At 44.0% G+C, this 16,204-nt stretch overlaps 1 long non-coding RNA gene across 5 annotated transcripts in view; it reads right to left on the minus strand.

Moving 5' to 3' along the window:
* Positions 1 to 16,204, minus strand: part of LOC149864333 (uncharacterized) — a 59,290-nt gene that overhangs the window by 19,402 nt on the left and 23,684 nt on the right. The gene's annotated exons all lie outside the window — the stretch shown is intronic.

Raw genomic sequence — 16,204 nt, forward strand, 5'->3', positions numbered from 1 at the left:
GATAGGGAGGCATCCCTGTCTCACCCCTGCTTATATGGGTAATGCCTTGCTCAAGTAACCATTCACCAGACTTCCTGTTTTACTGTTTAGCACTTTGACCCATCTGATGAGCTTCACCAGAAACCCCATCCTTCCTCAATACTTCAAACATGAAATCATGTTCAACCCTATCATAAGTTTTTCCAGGTCTAGATTCATTATTACTATATTTTTTTTCCTCTCTTGCACATCTGATATGACATCTCTCATTAATTGTAGGGTGTGGCATATCCCCCTCTCAGGAATGGCACATGCTTGTGTTTCTTGTATCAAATCTGCTAAAATAGTCATGCATTCTTATGGCCAATACTTTTGGCATCAATTTATAGTCTACAGTTATTGGCCTTGATTGCCTAACGCATCTTTCTTTCCTTTCTTGAACATCAAAATTACCACACCTGCAAAATTCTCCCCTATCTCGCCACCCTTCATGATTCCCCTTCATGTCTCTTCAGGCGGTATGAATGTGTGTGTAACTAAAGTCTGACGGCGTGGCCTAAGCATGCTCTGGCTGTAGGCCAAGAGCACTGTAACATCTGGATGCCATCTGCGAGGCATGGGCTGCAGTGTAGGGGAGGTATGGAGCCACAGACAGCACTCCCTGGCATCAGGGCAGTAAGTGGGCAGCCTCCCACCTAATAATTAATTAATTAATAACAAGGATAACAAGGACCAATGGTCATAAACTCCTCCGTGACTGTTTTAGGCTGAACATAAGGAAAAACTTTTTTCTCTCCGAGCCCCCAAGACCTGGAATAGACTTCCTCCCAAAGTGGTGCAATCATCTACTCTGGACTCTTTCAAGAAACATTTGGATGTTTATCTTGCTGGGATCCTTTGACCCCCAGCTGACTTCCTGCCCCTGGGGCAGGGGGCTGGACTCGATGATCTTCAAGGTCCCTTCTGGCCCTAATGTCTATGAATCTATGAAAGGCGTGGCAGGAAAGTCGGGGGGGGGGCATGCCCAAAGGCAAGTGATTTTGTAGTATCTTTTCAGAATCCTCCATCCTTTATACAGTTCCATATATTCTTGACAGGTCTTCTCATCTTGTAATGATTGAACACTTAACTTCCACATCCCTTTCTCCTACCTTCATTTTCACCTAAACTCACTTCTATTCTCAGCATCCAGTGATCACTGAAGGACACATCTAAGATCTTCTTTTCCAGTCCCTAGGCCATTTGACATTAATACAAAATCAATCCTCGACACCTGTCTCCCACTCAGTTCCATCCACTCAATCATGTTCTCACTGCCCATACATCCTTTAAACTTCCCCCTTTTATTATATTAATCAGAATCCTAACCAAAGGTAGCTGAGAAGCAATGCGCTGATAGGACCTACCACTAAGATAAGCTAGTGCAGCCCATCTAAACAAGACATGGGCTAGTGCCCATTCTGCAGTTCTCCTCAGTGCCAACTCTTTTTGAAGTCATGGTGAGCCACTACATTGAATACATTTTTACTTCCTCTTCACTCCCACAGCTGAGCTTCACCTTTCTTTACCATTTCCAATTATTCCCGTTTCTTCACCAGCCTTAAATGTCTGGCAAAAATCAGCAAACAGGGCCCCAAACAGTTCACCCAGAATTGCCCTTTCACACCCCATCCCCAGCCTATTGCATATGATTAAGTGCACCCCCACCCTCCATGAGATGGAGCTAGACTAACAAACCCTGCATCTCCTCTGCATATACATTTTTGGAGGAACCCAGGATTCATGACAAGAACACCCAGTTCCATCATGATTGGGGGACTAATTAACACATGGGTCCTTTGTTGGGGGAGTACACACATACACTGGTAAACCTACAGTGCTGAGCTGTCACCATTACTTGAAATCCTATCGATTTTGCTGAGGCCCCATCCAATAAACTATATATCAAATCATGAGCCTTTTGGCTTTAGAATAATATCATTAATTCTTTAGGTACACCCTGTGAAAGACCAGGAATTTGCTCATACACAGACCTCCTAGTCTAGTACTCTACTAAAAATTGGACTGAGTGAGATGGACTTGTGCTATAAAAAGACAGATAAAGATGATGGGAAAGAAATGGTGGCCCTCATGTGACAGAGAAGAGACTGGCATACATTTTTTAGAGGTGAGTCTTCCAAAGAGAATTATGAGGATGATGACAAACACAAACGAAAGGACTGGGCAAACAGGTGGGGAAGATGGGAAGGGAGTGGGGAGGAGGCCGAGCTAATTGTGGCAGTTTAAAGGTTTCAAGGTGATGGGTTGCGGATGCATGGGCACCCAGGAATGCAGGTCCATGGGTGTGCAGTATGGTCTTTATAATAGGACTAAGAATGGCATAAAAGTGTAAAAGTGCTTTTGGACTACCAAGTGATCCACTGTGGTCACAATACAGGTTGTTACATGTACAGATATAGATATAGGTATATATCTGTACATGAAATGAGAGAGAGAGAAATATACAGAGAAATATATATTTTTGCAAAAAAGAGAATAGTTTGTACTACATTTAAGTATGTACAAACATGCTGCTTAAACATGTATTTATGGAGTACATGTACTAAAACTTGTAGCACTTTTTAAAAAGTCAAAATCCATCAGTTCTGAATTAATTAAGTCTATTGGGAATGTTTATTTAAAGATCAGTGTTTTCAGATTTGCTTCTCACTCCCACTTGCTCAGGAGAGCAGGGTCTGACAGTAAGGACAAGGAAAGGGGCCACAGGGGGAAGAAACTGGAGAAGGAAGAGGGCAAGGGGACTACCTGATTTTCCCCACCATCACCACCACCATTTAATTTTCCATGCTGTAGCAGTGGGAGATGGAAAAATTCAAGGCAAACCTCCAATAAGAAGATTACATACCTAGAAAATTATAAAATTTTTATGGTTTTTCATATATATATATAAAAAATCTAGTTATTAGGGAGTCGTCTTATATTCAGGTTGTCTTATATTCAAGTAAATATGGTATGTGTCCAATGATGGACTTAGGTGCCTAACTTTAATCCTCAGCATGAAAATTCTGCCATTTTTCCCCTTTGTGAACCTGGTTTACTCTTTATTTATATTAGTAACAAAGGGCATGTGTAGACAAAATGGGGGTTTACTTTGCCCTAAACTGAAGTGGTGGGTTTTTAAAAACACCACTTCAGTGTAGGGCGAAGTAAACCCCCATGTCATGTACACCCATATCTTACCTGCCTCTCTGGTGGTGGAGAAGGTAGAGCGAGCTGCTGGTAGGTGGAGTGGTCCCTGAGCTGCAGGGGGGGTGGGACTGGTGTTTCCCTCCATGGCAGCGGTTGCCCCCCCCAAGGCAGCACCCGCCCACAGGCACCCACCTTAAGTGGTCCCAGGGGGCATCGCAGCCACGGAGGGAAGGACTGGGTCCCACACAGCTCAGGCAGGCAGGCTCCAGGGCCGGGGAGAGGGGGCAAGTGAAGGAATCAAACTCACCACTTTTTTTTTTTTTTTTTTTTTCCCTTCTTCGGCGGAGCCTGCCTTCCCAGACTACTGCCAGGCTGCCTGCCCCGGCTGCCTGCAGAGCCCCCGAGCTGCACGGAGCCTGATGCTTCACTCTGTGGCTGTAGGGCAGAAAACTAAAACTCCTCAGAGGTGTTTTAGTTTGCTGCACCCCAAACTCATTTAAGGCACATTATGCTGCCGACTGTGCTACAGTGGCTGGAATTAATGCGCAATACACCAACAACATATGCAAACACCAACACGGTTAAAGCGGTGCAAAAGTATTTAACCCACTTTAAAGTGTCGTGCACATATGCCCCTTGTTTAGTCTATACATACCCCATGGTATGACTTCCTAGGGCATAAACTGAGGTTTGACTGTGAGAACAGATGCACTGAAATATACAATAGAAATGTCTACTTTTACCAAATTAACTGACAATCTTTACAGTAAGAAATTCTGTTTCTTTGAGGGTAATATAACCCACACTGTCTTTCATATTATTGATATTATTACCTTGCAGTTTGCTCTGTCCTCATTTATGTCCGGCTGCCCTGCTTCTACATATCCCTGTTTAGCAGCCAGAAAAACCTTGTACACAGAGCCCTCACTTCTGACTTCTCTGCTGCTCATTCTGCTCAAGGAGCTAAGAGGAATAATTTTGTCTGCAAGCAGGCATTTGTCCATGCAATTTCCCAACAAACACATTTGTTTTTTTCTAGATCATAAAGGCTGACATGTTTGAAAATTTGCTCCCTCTCATAGTACCAAGGCAGATATGCAGTTATTCAGAGTACATAAGCCTCAGAACAATGTTCAAGAAACCCCATCCTATTAGTACTTGTAGATAGGATATGACCAGAATCTGACAGTGGTTGTGTAAGTTGTCACATCACTACTTCAGAACGGGCAAAACTGGATGTAGCCATTGTCCTTCTTGTATATTGGGATATGATTTTAAGGCTGCATCAAGGCAACACAATTTATAAATGTCACACGGGTATAGTAGAAATACTCATTTGTCCATGTTCCTCCAACGGCTCTGGAGACACAGGGGCTAGTGATCTCCACAGGCAACACTTGATCTACTGTTGTTCAAGCAGTGCAATTCTTCCACTTGAAACTTTGGTTCTAAGAGCTTTACCATATGGAACTATGTTTATATGTAAAGCCATGTATAATGTAATTCTATCTTACCCAGAGCTTCTATTAAATGCATGTTTTTTTGTGTTTGTTTTATTTGGCAAGTAAAGTACCCAGATTTTTATATTCACTTTCTTTCATAAGCTTTTCAGCTAACATTTTATCCATTTTTAAAATGATTATTGAAATGAAGGTGATCTGAATTCAGAACTGACAAGCAGCAGGCTGGAACATGGGCATATCCTTGAGTAATGACCAAGCTGATTCACAATTCATAAAAACATTTCAGCAGCTTAGCATATTAGACAGTTTATGTACATCCTTTAGATTCAATTTTTTGTCTCTCTATTTCTCATTCCTGTGATAAAATAACAAAGCTAGATTTACCAGTTACTGGGCATGGCTATACATGCAATTAATGCGCAAGGATAAACTCCAGAGCTTATGGCTCCAAAGTTTATTGCTCCTGAGCACCACATCTTCCCACGTATCCAGGACCACAGCATGTTGACCTGGGTTGAAGCAGCCCTGGTGCGCAGGGGGTCAGCCTGCTAGCCCAGGGATGTTCCTCCTGGCTCAACATGCTGCAGAGAGACTGGCTGGGGCATGAGGGTGCTTCAGCATGGGGCTAGCAAGCAAGCAGCCCATGCACTGAAGCACCCTTGTGCCCCAGCCAGCTAGGGCAGCATCTACACATGCACGGCTGCAGAGTAAAAAACTAGTTTACACCAACCTAATAGGGCAGCACATGTAGATGCGCAATACTTATTGCACAGCTAATTAATCTACTGCATGGTAAACATCTTGTGTAGATGGACCCACTGATTACTGAAATTATTTTTCTTAACTTCTGAAGATTAGTTCTGCCTCTGCTTTTCTCTGACCTATTTGTCCTTCCCCACTTTTTCATAGCTTTTCAAATACTGTCAAGAATTATATAAATTCATTAGCTACAAACTTTAACAATATGAGATACTTCCTACCTATGTTAGGATTAAAAGAATATTAATGTGACAACATCAAGCATTCAAATGTTAGGAAATGCCAGAATTAAGGTTGTCTATGCATGTTTAATAAATCTGCCTTGTGTGAATGAATTATGAGATGGTCTGTAATGGTAGAATCACGTACTTTCTTTTTTTTCCCCAACAGGATCCTTGCCTCATTCATTCCAGAGAACTGATAGTGCTCAGGGAATGATGCAGCTGATCAATATTTCTTTTCATCCTTATCTGATATACATCCCCCTGCCATATTCATCATATACCATCCAAATCTTACTCCTAGTGGCAAAGTAAATATTGTGCTGTGGAAGTAATTTCTTCACAAAATCATAGAAAAGTAGGGCTGGAAGGGACCTCAGTAAGTCATCCAGTCCAACTGCCCCATTCAAGGGCAGGACCATCCAAATCTAAACCATGCTATATAAAGCTTTATCTTATCAACTAGCAAATTACCTGTTAAGAATGACAAGGGAAGGGAAGCTGGCAGGGATGGAGCCCCGCATCCAGAGCCCTGCGGGAGTCTGACCCCACTCCCCCCCCTACTTCGAGTCTGACCCTGCTCCACCCCCTCCCCAGTTCAGGTCTAACCCCTCCCCCCACACACACACACACACACTTTGAGTCTGACCCCACTCCATCCTGGTTCCAATCTGACTGCACCGTTGTCCCCCTGGTTTGTGGAAGACCCTGCTCCCCACTCCCCCTGGTTTGGGTCCAAACCTGCATCATGGTTTGGGTCCATCCTATAATATGCACTCCAATTTCCAGCAGCTGGTTTTGGGGGGAAGCATGTATTGATACCAAATATAGTTTAATAAGCATAAATACAAAATTCAAAGCAAAGAATTTTGGGGTGAATTTATCACTCACCACTTCCTACTTCCCAACTATATATCTAGGTGTAAATCCTATTTTCTTTTTGTTCCCAAGTGTGTAAGTGCCAAACACTGCAGTTATATGGCTATGGAAATGCCACTTAGATGCATAAAAGTCAAATAAAATGTGGGAGTAGGAGAACTAGACTATCTGGGTATGTTTACTTTACCTCCCCATGTCCTTCTTGAGCATGCCCTTACCACCTGCTCCAGCTTACCTGCACCAAACCCAGAAATGCATTGAAACTTGTCTAGGGACAGTCTCACTGACATTCTCAGCTATGGTGAAGACAAATTGCAAGAGTGGCCACAGGAGGCACCCTGCACCACCACCTAAATTTGCAGGAGGATGGGCAGGGTATGCTCAAGGGTGGGCACCCCAAGCAGTGCTGGAGACATGGTATAGACATGCCCACACTATTTTTGTCCAGTGCCTAGCACAAAGGGGAACTTAATTTTGGTTTGGGTCTCTGAGCTAGCAAACTGGGACTGCCAACAGGGGAGCAGTTTGCAGGTAGGAGTATATACCATGTAGGAGTACATGGGAGCTTCTGACAGACTTTAAGTAGGTAACTGAGGAGGGTCGCTGCTATGGGGGTGGTGACACAGAGCACAGCCAGGGACCCTGCCCTGCTGCTGCCTCTGTCCCAGAGCTCCTGTGGGGCCCCGACAGGCCCCTTGGATGGGTTGGCAGTGCCCTGGCCCCACCTGCGGGGTTGCCCGTTAGAATTTCTGAGGCCTGGGGGTAGCATGGGGTCCGGGGGTTCCCTTGCCTGTGCCACATGTGCCCGAACTGAGGTTCTGGAGGGGCAGGTGAGGGAACTCCAGGCAGAGGTGAGCAGGCTGTGAGGGATCAGGGCTGCAGAGGATGAGACTGATGGATACTTTCATTTTCTGCAGAACCAGACACCTAACACAGAGACATCACAGGAGAGTCCCAGGACAGCTGACTGGAGGACGGTCACCTCCAGAACTAGACAGTGTGTGACTGTGACTGCTTCCTCAATGCAACTAGGTAACAGATACAAAGCCTGGCAGCACTGGATGATGCAGCAGAGGAAGCCACAGAGGAAGACATGTCCACAACAAACACCAGACAGGCTGAACAACAACTGAGAACCCAGAGGAAGAGATGCTGGGTCATTGTGGTGGGTGACACCCTCCCGAGAGGCACGGGGGGGCCTATCTGTCGACTAGATCCCACAACATGTTAGGTTTGCTGCCTACCTTGAGCCAGGATCTGGGACATCACTGCAAGGATTCCTAATCTTATCTGACCCTCTGATTACTATCCCATGGCCCTCATCCATGTGGGCACGAAGGATGCAGTCAGGTGTAGTCTGGACCGCATCATGAATGACTACAGGGTTCTGGGGGCCAGGCTTAGGAAGTTGGGGGCACAACTTCATTCAGCCTTCCAGGCAGTGGTAGCCGTCAACATCAGGATGCTTGAACCAGGGAAGTCAACCTGTGGCTCTAGAGTTGGTGCCATCATGAGAGTTTTGGCTTCTACAACCATGATCTGCACTTCCGTGAGAGAGGCATCCTGGGACAAGATGGTCTTCATCTATCTTCTAAAGGTAAGAGTCTGTTTTCTTACAGGTTGGCTGATCTCCTCTGAAGGGCTTTAAACTAGGTTTGTTGGGGGATGAGGAAGCAGAGGATAAAGAGAATCTAGGATTAGCAAGCCATGAGCAATGCACTGGATCAGCCCAGGTAAGCACTAAGGGGCCCGATGGACAGCAAGACAGGGGGGGTACCAAGGGCACCCATCAGGGGGCTTAAATGTCTCTACACTAATGCTAGGAACATGGGGAACAAGCAGGAGGAACGTGCACTCCTGGTTGCAAGCAACAACTTTGACCTGTTTGGAATAACTGAAACCTGGTGGGACCCTACTCACAATTGGGTAGTAGGCATTAAGGATTACAGGTTTTACAGACAGGTCAGAGTGGGGAATAAGCGGGGCAGGATGGTGTTGCTCTCTATGTTAAGGAATGATATATATCCTCTATAATCAAGATAGGATCAGAGGAGGGCCAAACTGAGGTACTCTGGGTCAGGATACAAGAGGGCCAGGGTGGGGAGGGGGGAGGGACTTGATAGTGGGGGTCTACTATAGACTGCCACACCAGGAGGATGAGCTAGACCTGGAATTCTCCAGACAGCCCTCAGGCCATATGGTCAAGAGATACCCTGACATCTGCTGGGGGGAGCAGTCAGCCAAATCTAACCGCTCACGTAGATTCTTAATCTGCATACAGGGCCTCCACTTAATGCAGGAGGTATACAATCCCACTAAGGGAAACACCTTGCTGGACTTAGTGTTAGCTACAGGGTGGAGAATTGCAGATATAAGGTAACCTAGGGGATAGTGAACATTGATTGATTGAATTCACTATCCATTGAAGGGTAGGTAAACTAACCAGCAGGGCTTAAGTGCTAGACTTCAGAAAGGCTAACTTCAGTGTGCACAAGAGATTAGTTAGTGAGACATTAAAGCTCAAGAGCATTGGTGAAATGGGGGTCCAGGAAGGGTGATTGTTTCTCAAGGGAGTGATCCTACTGGTGCAGGAGGAGGCAATCCCATTGCACATAAAAGGGGTCAAAGGGGCCAAGCAGTCCTCTTGGCTGAACAGGGAAGTCCAGGAAAGCCTAAGGGCAAATAAAGAGGTATACAGGCTGTGGAAACAGGGGGTAGCTATCAAGGAGGAGTATACCTCCCTTGCTCACATTTGCAGGGAATATAGCTTGCAGTTTGCAACAAGTCACAGCCCTCTACTAGTGAATGGCCTGCAAAGGATAACACTCTGCTGGTAGTTAAAGCATTGCTCCCTTTGTAAGCCAGACCTTTTCCAAAGTTTGGTAATGATATATTGATATATATATTGAAAAAACAGGAAACATCTGAATTAAGGTTACCCAAGCCATCTTAATTCTTTCCTTCTTCATAACAGTGAATATGCTGTGAATACACTGTTGTCCAGCAGAACCTTTCTAAAAAGTAAACCCATGTCCACTGTTTGCCTCCTGTTGTGCATTTCATTCTCATATACAGCAAGTCGGTGCAGAAAGGCCTCTGGCAGACTCTTTGTACTTCCATCTTGCTTAATTCTGGGCTAGGCTAGAGGAAAGCTTGGCTTTGGATCCTGATGCTCAGATGAGATTCTAGAGTTAGGATGGACGGCCAACTGGGGTAAGTGAGAAGCATTTTAATACAGATGGCAAGCAACCTGTCCCTAACTGGGGGAAAAGGGAACATCAGTTCTGGGCTGCATGACTTTGGAAGGAATTTGTTCTGGATTTGTGGCATCGTGCAGGGATCCAGGTTTTCCATTCCCCATGGAAAAACATGGGAAATGGTGGGTTTCCCTTTACAGATTGTCACTGTTCTCTTTGAAGGCTGGGGGGAATGAGATATAAGGGGAGGTACATATGGACACATGTGCATGGCCAGGAATATATCCAGGCAGTGTGGACAGAAGTTTCCTGCAAGTATATCTATTGGAAGGGGGGGGAGGAGGAAAGTCAAGACTGAGGCCTCCACCATGAGGGAAGGAGTGGGACAAGGTTGGCAGCTGGGGCTGAAGGTGCTGCCCAGCCAAGACACACTCAAGAAGGACATGGGGAGGTAAGGTAAACATACCCAGAAAGTCTAGTTCTCCTACTGCTAAATTTTTATTTGATGTTTATGCATCTAAATGACATTTGCGTAGCCATGTAATCGCAGTGTTTGGCACTTGCACACTTTACTCAGGAACAACAAGATAAAATAGGATTTACACCTAGATATATAGTTAGGAAGTCAGAAGGGATAAGTGATAAATTCACCCCAAAATTCTGTGTTTTGAGTGCTGTATTTATAGTTTAATAGGTGTGTGTGGATACCAAATATGGTTTTCTCCAGAAAACTAGCTGCTGGAAATTGAAGTGCACATTATAGGATCATAGGAAAGTAGATTTCACAAGGTCATCTAGTCCAGCCTTAGTCAAGTGTCTGTCCTCCCTGCTCTTGAAAATTTTCAGGGATGGAGATTCCACAACTTCCCTAGGTAGCCTGATCCAATTCCTGGCCACACACATAGTCAGAATGCTCTTTCTAATCTCCAACCTACATTTCTTCTGCTATAGCTTAAGGCCATTGCTCCTAGTCCTGTTCTCTACAGCCACAGATGGAAGATTGCCCATCTTCCACCATCTCTGTAATCATCAGGGATTGGTGCTCCAGGTGAGGCCTCAACAGTGCTGAATAGAGAGAAAGAATTACTTTCCTTGATTTGTAAGTGACGCACTAGTTAATATAACCCTATATGCTGTTGCTTTTCTTTTTTCTGCAACACAAGTACACTGATGTCTCATATTCACAGTGTTCACTCACTGTAACCCACAGGTCCTTCTCTGCAGTATTGCAGCCTAGTCTGTCATTCCTCAATCTATATCTGTGCAAGCAATTTATTCTGTCCCAAGTGCAGGACTTTTCAGAACTTGTGTTTGTAGAATTTCATTTGGTTGATTGCAGACTTTTTCTAGTCTATCAAGGTCATTCTGAATCCTAGCACTACCCTCTGGAGTGTCTACAGCTCCATTCAACTTGGTATCATCTGCAAATCTGTAAAGTGTGAACTGGATTCCATTGACCAAGTCATTAATGAAGATATTAAACAATAAATCAGACCCAGGACAGATCCCTGGGGAACCCCACTTGATACCAACTCACAACTTGACATTGAGTCATAGATGATTACTCATTGAGAATAATGATCCAATGATGTTATATACCCAACTTACAGTACTTTCACCTAGTCTGTATTTCCTTAGCTTCTTAAATGAGAGTTGTAGGAAATGGTCAAAAGCATTGCTAATATCCAGGTATATCACATCCACTGCTCACCTCCCATCCACTGAGCCAGCATCCTTATCATAGCAGGAAATAAGATTAGTCAGGCATGACTTGCTCCTGGTGAATCCATGAAGACTTTTCCTGATCACTTTGTTGTCCTCTAGGAGCTTCACAATAGATTCTTTCCCTGCTCTATGATCTTTCCAGGTATCAAGGTGAGGCTGACTGCATATTCCTTCACTTTTTTTTTTTTTTTTAAAAGATGGGTACTAAATTTGTCCTTTTCCAGTCATCAGGGACCTCACTTGACCTCTCCAGGAGTTCTTAAAATAAATAAATAAATAAATAAAGACAGCTAATGGCTCTAAAATTACTTCAACCAATTCCTTCAGTACTCTATGATGCATCCCATCCAGCCCATCTGATAGCCACCCCTATTTGAAGGCTGAAGTAAAAAAGGTATTCAATACTTCAGGCTTTCTTTATCATCTGTAACTATATTGCCTTCTGCTTTCCACAGGATCTACAGTTTCTTTGGTCTACTCATTCTTGACATACTTGTAGAATCCTTTTTAAATGTCTTTTGTGTCCCTTGTCAGTTGCATCTCAAATCATGCCTTGGCCTTTTCTCATTTTCTCCCTGCAAGCCCATGTAACACTCTTATAACTCTTCCTTAGTACTATGACCAAGTTTTCACTTTTTGTAGGATTCCTTTTTGAGTTTCTTAGTGAAGAAACTGTTGTCTAGCCAGGCTGGTTTCCTGTTGCACTTCCCATTCTTCCATTGCACTGAGATAGCTCACTCCTGCATCCATGAAGAGGCCCCCTTAAAATTCAGTCAGCTCTCCTGGGTTTCTTTTCCTCTCAGATTTGCCTTCCAAGATATCTTACCCACAAGTTCCCTGAGCTTGTTATATGCTAGAAATATGGCAAGAGCAGGTTCTACTGCTTACCAGGTGAAACCATCACATTTGCAATCCACAAGGAACAGAACAATGAACAGACTCAGCTCCTTAGGTGCTGCTACTCAGTTACTACAAGAACAGATCTTTTCTTCATTCTGCCTTTCAAAAGCAAGGTGCGTATTATATTCTGCAGCATTTTGTATGCAAGAAGATATGGTATGTACTTTAAGGTTTTCCTTATATTGATTTATTTGAGACTTTTTGCTCTATTTAATTTCATCGGGTTTAGCTGGACACGTTAATTGCTTTCTTTCTTTTACTGACCAGGGTAGTTATTGCATCTGCAAAGGCTCACTCTCTGGTCATTCAAACAGGCTATTGAGGCCTCCTGCCAGAATCATGCTTGACAAAGGCCTCTTGAAACTGTACAAGGCTACAATAAGTAATTATACATTTCCACTTTATCATATTTAGTCTGTGGGGCAGAGTTTTACTGCTACCCACCACGGCCACAGGTGGCAGATAGTGGAATGACCTTCAGGGAAGGTTAGCTGTGAAATAAGCAGGGGTTACTCTGATGAATAAGTAGTTACAGACCAAGCAGCACTATCACCACCAGAATGTTGTAATGAGAGCAGATGGCAGTGCCTTCTCTCCTGAAAAGCCATATATATCCTTTGATAGTGCTGTGACATGGTGGTACAAGTTGCCATTATAATAAGCCTGCCCAGCCCCCAGTCATGGGTCTATGAGTCCTCAGTGGCAGAGCAGGTAGAAGGTGATGTTAAAACCTCATTGGAAAGGGGGATGAAGACTGCAGTGGAATGAGACCCCAGTTGTCTTTGTCTCTTTGACATTAGATCAAGGTCCCATTCTGTCAAGGGCTGCATGGAAGCTGATGTGCAGCAGATGCTCCACAATTTAAAAAAAAAAAAAAAGTCACACATAGGTATCTACAAACAGCTTTTCCAACACAATTCTCAAGCCCTTTGGTGACCAGCTAATGGTGATGGGAGCCGAACTGTGCTATCTAGAAGCTCCTAGTCCTGAACTGGGACATCAACTGATCACTGACTCATCCATTTGGTTATGCAACTCAAACTGGCTCCCAAATGATGTCTGCAGCAGAAGTAATGCTGATGGAACATCAACGCTGAAGGACCCAAGGATCTAAGCAAGCAACCTCTTCCACCAGTGCCACAATGAAAAACTTGTGAATTCCAATCAACAACGAGACAATGACAGCAGTATGTGCAGTTCCCTCAAGGCCATAGTCATTGGCACCTGTGAAGAGACACTTCTGTACCAGGAAACATCAAGCCTGGTTTGATGAGAATAACCAGGAGGTCCAAAAGTTGATCTATCGCAAGTGCAAGGCCTTTTGTGCTTGGCAAAGTGACACCAACACCTAGCAAAAGAAAGTAAATCTCTAAAGCCAATGCAGAGGTCAAAAGGAGGACCTGCAATATGAAGAACAAATGGTGAGAAGACAAAGATAAGGATATTCAACATCTCACTGATATCCACGATATGCCAAGTTTTCTTCAGTGCCACCAAAGCCATCTACAGTCAGAGCACTCAGCGACCAACCCCCTTGAGACCTAAGGATGGAGAAGACCTGACCAAGGAAAGGGGAGCCCTCAACGCCCATTGGAAGTATTATTTTGAAGACCTTTTCAAATCAAGACTCTGTTACTGAACAAGTGTTCTCAACTCCATCCCGCAACACCCAATCAGAGATGATCTCAGAATCCCACCAACCCTTGATGAGGGTGAGGTGAGGAAAGCCATCAAGCAGATAAAGAACAATAAGGCATCTGGAGCAAATGGCATCCTCACTAAAATCTTCAAATAGGGAGGAAAGGGGTTCACATCACAGCTTCATGCCCTAATCTTAAGGATCTGAAATGATAACAAAAACCCAGATGAGCTCAGGGATTCCACTAGGGGCTCAACAATCTTCAAGAAAGGAGACAAGTCCAACTGTGGAAACTACAGAGGAATTGTAATGCTGTCCACCACAGGAAAAATTATTGTGAGAACCCTCCTAAACTGTATCCTTCCATTTGGCTCAAAAGCTCCTTTGAGAGTCTCATTGTGGGTTTAGGGCACCAAGAGGCACAACTGACATGATCGTCACAGCTCACCAGCTACAGGAGATATGCCAGGAACAACATAAGCCTCTCTACATGGCCTTCTTTGACCTCATGAAAGCTCTCAACTGAAGGTTGAGAAGTGTTGTGAAGGATCCTTCTGAAGTACAGATCCTCACCAAAATTTGGCACCATTCTCTGCCTGCACCAACACAGTATGCAAGTGTTGGTTCTCAGATCTCTTTGAGGTTAAAATAGGAGCTAAACAAATCTGTGTCATTGTTCCAACACTCTTCTGAGTACCCGTTGCCATGATGCTACATCTGACCACAAACAAGCATCCAGTCAGAGTGCAGCTAAACTACTGAATGGATTGTAAGCTGTTTAACCTCAGCCAACTCCAAGACCACCCCAACCTCAGTCACTGAGCTCTGGTATGCTGTTGATGCTGTAGTGTGCGCTAATTTGGAAGCAGCCTTTCAGGCAATCATTGATGTCTTTGCTGAGGCATACAAGAAAATCTGACTGATGCTTAACATTCAGAAGACTGAGGTCCTCCATCAACAAATTACTAGTGAACAGCCACCAGCTCCAGTAATTCAGAGCCATGGTGAGGTATTACTGAAGAAGAAAGATCATATTCCGTTAATAAGAACACTATCTTTTAATAGGATTCTAACTAGTTAGAGTTCTTGTCATCAAAATATGCAACATCAAGGTACAAGTGCTGTTACCTCTTACTGCTATTAGTTCTTTGCTAAGAGCAATTATCTGCACCTCAGCCAGCCATTACTGGGGTCCTCAATCAACAGACTTTATTCTACTTTCCCATGCTACTCCTTATAGGTTGAGCACTTCAAGTCATGCAAGCTTAAGCACATTTCTTAGGTTTATGCTAGATTTAGTCAGTGCTTGTTATCATGCTGTTTCAGTTACCGAACATGCCTGCATTCTATAACTATCACTTCAGTGTCTTCCCCTTGCTGGACCCTACAGTCACCCCTCTTCAGCTTCTGGAATCTCCTCCGTCTTCCCCTGGTGTTAGATCACCGAGTATCCCATTCTGCCCCCTGCCTCTGCTGACCCCTGTAGTTCACTTTTCCTTTGTCTTCTGTCCCTTGCTGGCCGCCCACTATCTTGGTCCCTCTGTCTCCCATCCTTTCTACTGACCCTTCCCCTACAATCCATCTTCCTAATTATCTGCCACTGAGAGCTCTCCTTAGATCCTGAAGCTATTTCCATAGCAACTAGCAGTGCATCCTGTTCCCTCTTTCCTCCATACACTACTTCTTAGGTTCCCAGTCCTGACTGAAAACACACAAGGTTCAGCTCTCATTGTGGGAAACTAGGGAAAAGGTCAGAACAACAGGGTCTTCTATTTGATTCCAGAAGGTATCAGGGATGTGGGTTTATAGTAAGTTTGCCATGGAAGACTATTACTAAATGCCCATGTTTTAACGTGTAGATTATACAGGTTATTGCCAATGCCCAAAATGAACATGGTTTACACTTTATGAACAAGTAATTCATGACGCACTATTTGAGACCAAGAAAAAAATCTTAAATAAGCTTTCCCTTGAGGAATTGTCTCATTGTGTCTACATGGGTTTGTTCCACTGTGTTAGCTTTTAAGTATGATTTAGTAGGCATTCTAACCATTTTATTTTTAAAAATTAACCTTTGATGCTAGGCAAGTCAAGATTTCCAACTCCACAGAGCCAGAGATATCATTTTGCTTGTATTTGACAGCATACAAGACACTTCCTTTATAGTAATTGTTGCTACTTTGCTTAACCAAAGGAATTTGAAATTGCCTTTGCTGAATGGGATACGTCTAAAAAGAGAGAGGTAAACTATTA

The sequence above is a fragment of the Crocodylus siamensis genome, chromosome 5 (genome assembly GCF_052110815.1).
Source record: "Crocodylus siamensis isolate JL-2025a chromosome 5, ASM5211081v1, whole genome shotgun sequence".
NCBI lineage: Eukaryota > Metazoa > Chordata > Crocodylia > Crocodylidae > Crocodylus > Crocodylus siamensis.